Here is a 5,451-nt window from a genome sequence, read left to right on the forward strand (position 1 = left end):
AAGAGGGAGGCAAGGAGGCCACAGCGTGCTGACATAAACGTTCCAGAACCGGCTTTGAATTGCCACGTGCCTTTGGTGACAGATGATGTCATCGGTTTCAAATACTTCCCTTCGAATTAATATCCTGAAGGGGGAAAATAGTACTCTAAAGATTTTTTTGTTTAGTTTTTTTCCTTTCTTCCTTTCTTCCTTTCTTTCTAAACAGAATCTCACTAATTTCCCAGAGATAATTTGAACTTCAGTTTTTTTTTTAACCTCAGACTTCCAAGAACTTCCAGGTGTGTGCCACCTTCTCCATGCCCACCTCCCAATCTCTTAATTTACACTTATATTCAAGGATAAAGTTTTACACACGTCTAAATCCTTGTTTATACTTCCTTAAGTAATTTACCAAAAAACAAACATTGTATGCTTTCTGAAGGTCCTACTTCTTTCCTAAACTTTTTTTCCAGGTTTTTTTGTTGTTGTTATTTTTTGTGACATTTTCATATAGTTCAGGCTAACCTTCAGACTCTGTCTCAAAAGTGCTGGACCTACATTGTCTTTGTTTTGTTTTGTTTTGTTTTGTTTTTTCGAGACAGGGTTTCTCTGTATAGCCCTGGCTGTCCTGGAACTCACTCTGTAGACCAGGCTGGCCTCGAACTCAGAAATCCACCTGCCTCTGCCTCCCAAGTGCTGGGACTAAAGGCGTGTGCCACCACTGCCCGACCCTACATTGTCTTTGTTTTACTTAATCATTACAGTTTGTTGAGGTCAGCCCTGTTATAAGCTCTATCTGGTTTATCTCATTGATAGAGCATATGTCTAGTATACAGGAGGTCCACAGCACTTCAGTCACAATAAAAATATGTGTTTGTTAAATATGAGTTAGATCGTTGAACACATCTTATGCTTTTTGTTTATTTATTTGCTTATTTGTTTGTTTTTTCAAGACAGGGTTTCTCTATGTAGCACTGGCTGTCCTGGAACTCTGAAGACCAAGTTGGCTTCAAACTCACAGATATCCTACTGTCTCTGTCTCCTGAGTGTGGGGATTAAAGGTGTGTGGCCACCCCAGCCCAGTGTCTTAAGCTCTTTGAGAAAAAAATGAGATAGGTTTTCACTATGAAGTTCTGGCTGACCTGAGACTCTCCATGTAGACTAAGCTGGCCTGGAACTCTCTTCCTCCAGACTGCTAAGATTAAAAATGGACATTACCACAGCCAGCGGGGGAGTTCAAATCTTTTTCTATATTTATTTACTTATTTATTTATTTAATGTATGTGAGTATAGTGTAGCTTCCTTCAGACACACCAGAAGACGGCATCAGATCCCATTACAGATGGTTGTGAGCCACCATGTGGTTGCTGGGAGTTGAACTCAGAATTTCTGGAAGAGCAGTCGGTGCTCTTAACCATTGAGCCATCTCTCCAGCCCTAAAATTTTTATTACATTTTATTGTATGTGTGCATGTGCCACAGCATGCATGTGACAGACAGTCAAAGGACAACTTTCAGAAGTCAGTTTTCTCCTTCCTCCAGGTCAGTACTGTGCATCCAACTCAGGTCACTAGGCAAGGCAACAAACACCTTATACCCATGGAGCCATCTCATAACCCCTGTCTGTCTATCTATCTATCTATCTATCTATCTATCTATCTATCTATCTATCTATCTATCTATCTGAGATGGTCTCAAGTAGCCCATACTGGCCTTGAACTTGCTATTTAGCTGGAGAAAACCCTGAGCTTCTTGCTCCTGAGTGGCAGGATTACAGGCTGTGCCACCATGCCTGGTTTCATGGGTTGCTAGTGTTGGAGATCAGAGCCAGGGCTTTGGGCAGGCCAGCAATGACTCTATCAGTGACTCTGATTTCTATCTCCAGTGGCTTTTCTCAGTCTGGCATATATTTTTAAAATTTTTTTGGCCTGGGTATTATACATTAAAAAATATATCTCGGGGGGCTGGTGAGATGGCTCAGTGGCACCCGACTGCTCTTCCGAAGGTTCGGAGTTCAAATCCCAGCAACCACATGGTGGCTCACAACCATCTGTAACAAGATCTGACGCCCTCTTCTGGAGTGTCTGAAGACAGCTACAGTGTACTTACATATAATAAATAAATAAATCTTTAAAAAATATATATATATCTCATTCTTTGGAAGCTATAAATAACAGGGATTTTTCTTTGAAAGCCAGCTAGGGTTATTAGTATGTCTTTCCTGTTCCACATGTACTACTTGATGTTTTCTGCTGGGAAAGAGTTGGACGGTCTGCTTCTCATATCAGTTATATTGAGTGCAATAACCAACCCATTAGCATTGACGGCATTTGTGCACCCTTTGGACAGAGTAAGATGTCTTTGTCTTGGGCATAGACACAAAGATACTGGAAGCAAGGAAATAAAAAAGGAGAGACTTGCTCTTTTTTGTTTGTTTGTTTGTTTTCCAAGACAGGGTTTCCCTGTGTAGCCTTGGCTGTCCTGGAACTCACTCTGTAGACCAGGCTGGCCTGGAACTCAGAGATCCGCCTGCCTCTGCCTCCCACGTGCTGGGATCAAAGGCGTGCACCACCACTGCCCGGCGAGAGCCTTGCTCTTATTCTGCGGAGAACATTCCCTTTCATTTGTCTGTTTATTCTTCTACTGAGCAAATACAAAGTATTCATGCTAGACAGACTTCATCTATCAACTCACTTTATCTGCATTCAAAAGTCAATGAGGTAGACATTATTAATAGTACTGTTGTACAGGTCACTCTCCATTGAGAAGTATGTCAGTATTAAAGGCTGTGGAGAGAGAAGTTCAAGGTCAGAGGGTAAAGTAGCACAGAGTAGGTAGAACAATGGACAGAGATTGAGGCTGTGCCTAGTGTGTGAGGCAGTGCAAAGTCAGCAAGTCTTTAAATAGGGCAAGGGATTGAGAGATAACATGTGAAATGAATCGATCGAGGTGAGATGATGCTGGACTTTGGTCTTAACATTTGGCCAGACATTTCATGACTGCCAGTGGTATTCCTGTTGCTGCCATCAGGCTGCCTTTTGGAATGTGTGAATTAAAACTGTTTCCTTGCTTTAAACACAAAAGACATTTCTCCAAACCTACACTGAAAGCCTCAATGAAGCCAGGATTTGAACTGAAGTCCAGCTTTACACGGACAGGGCATAAGGAAGCTCTGTGGAGGCAGTGATGAGGCCTGTGTTAGATGTGGTCCAGAGACTGGAAACGGTGATGAGGACTGGTGACCAAGTGGTGGGTAAGTTGACTGGTGGAGAATCTTGGCAGTAAATAATGGACATTGAGAAGTAAGGGAAAGGGTTAATGATGGAGCCTATGGGACAAAGAATGAGTCTGTAGGGGGGCTGTAGTTGGTTTTTAGGGATCTGTAAGTGACTGATGAGATGCTGTTACTGGTAGCATGAATAGGGGTCTGCAGATACTGTGGTACTGGCCTGTAAGGTTGATGCTGGAATATTGTGTTGTGTGAGATCAGGGAATCATGGTGTAGCTGAGTGAATTATGATAGAGTATTTGTGGGGAGAAGAATGGCAAGGCCCATGGAGTGAGAGATTTGAAGGTTCATGATGGGGTGAGTCTGGAATGAATGATTAGGGGCCAGGAAGCTAAGTGATGAGAGGGAAGGCTCTGAGAGGGGAATGGTGAGTGGTCTGTAGAACGATATGAATGACGTAGTTAGTTATGGGACCCATGCAGGAAGTGATAAGGTCTACGAGGGAGTGGTGTCTGTAGGGCTAGAGACTGGGGATCTTTAGGCTCTGTGGTGGGGACTTTGACTGTGAATAGTGGGTGTTTCTGCGGCTCGATGTAGTAGTGCTGTGAGGTATATGGGATGAATAATCAGGAGAATGCTGCTCTCAAAGAATTTCATGTGCAAGTTCTCATTCCCAGTAACTTAGAGTGTGATTCTATTTGCAGGTAGGGCCTTTAAAGAGGTGATTAAGGTAAAATGAGGCAGGCAGGTTGAACTCTGATGAAACTCTGCCCGGTACCCTGAGAAGAAGCAATTAGGACATGAACATGTACAAAGGAAGACACAGTGCGATATAGCCACCTGCATGTCAAGGAGAGGTGACTCATGACAAAGCAAACCTGACCATGAACTCTCAGCCCCCAAAGAAAACAAACGGCTTCTGGTTGTTGTACTGTGAGTTAAAGGAGGACCTTGCACAAGTACTCAACCATGAATCTTTGCCCCCAGCCCTACTCCCCACCCCCCGTTTTTTTGCAATTGGTTTTGTGAGACAGGGTCCCCCCCACATGTAGCCCTGACTGTCCTGGAACTCACTCTGTAGACCAGGCTGGCCTCAAAACTCACAGATCTGCTTGCCTCTGCCTCCTGAATGATAGGACATGCCTGGTCCTCTCTTCACTTTTTTGTTTGTTTTTTTTTTTTTAAGATTTATTTATTATATGTAAGTACACTGTAGCTGTCTTCAGACACCCCAGAAGAGGGCATCAGATCTCATAATGGATGGTTGTGAGCCATCATGTGGTTGCGGGGGATCCGAACTCACCACCTTCAGAAGAGCAGTCAGCGCTCTTAACTGCTGAGCCATCTCTCCAGCCCCCCTCTCTTCACTTTTTGAGACAGGGTTTTACCAAGTTGTCAAGGCTGACCCGGGACTTGGATTCTCTTACCTTGGCCTATCAAGTCGCTTTACCCAACCATACCCAGGAAATTTCTGTTATCTTAACCACTTGGCAGCCAGATCCAGAGTTCAAGGTCAGCCTCCAATGTATGAGCAACTGCCTATCCCATTGTCCCTCAGCCTCTTGATCTGTGGCACATTGTTAGTACAGACTTGCTATTGAGTAGGATGGATGCTACTAATAGAGACATCTAAAGATGTGGAGGCAATTTAATAACTGAGTAGAGGAAGAGGTTGGGGATATCGTGCTTTAAAAAGGCTTGTTTTTTTTTATAGTCTCAACATTGACTCCCATTCCTATGTTGAAGTCTAATCTTCACAGTGACAATATTAGGAGGTGGATAAAGGATTTAGTAGCCAAATAAGAGACCAGAGTTCTTGCTGTTGTTCTTTTTTTTTTTTTTTTTTTTTCCGGCTTTTTGAGACAGGGTTTCTCTGTGTTGTCTGCCTGGAACTCACTCTGTAGACCAGGCTGGCCTCGAACTCAGAAATCCGCCTGCCTCTGCCTTTCAAGTGCTGGGATTAAAGGCAGGCGCCATCACTGCCCGGCTGAGACCAGAGTTTTAAACCTTCAACTATGTAAAGACACAGTGAAAAAGTAGCCCTCACTAGATGCCCAATCTGTTAGTATTAGCTTCTAGAACTGTAAAAGAAGTTTCTGTTGTTTATAAGATATCTAGCCTACAGTATTTCGTTACAGGAACCCAAGAAGACTAAGACAACAGAATAGCTCTGTATGTTGGTATGGGGTGGAGAGGTAGCTCAGCCATCAAGAGCACTGGTTGCTCTTTCAAACCTAGGCTTGA

This window comes from Mus musculus, chromosome X (genome assembly GCF_000001635.26).
Source record: "Mus musculus strain C57BL/6J chromosome X, GRCm38.p6 C57BL/6J".
Lineage (NCBI taxonomy): Eukaryota > Metazoa > Chordata > Mammalia > Rodentia > Muridae > Mus > Mus musculus.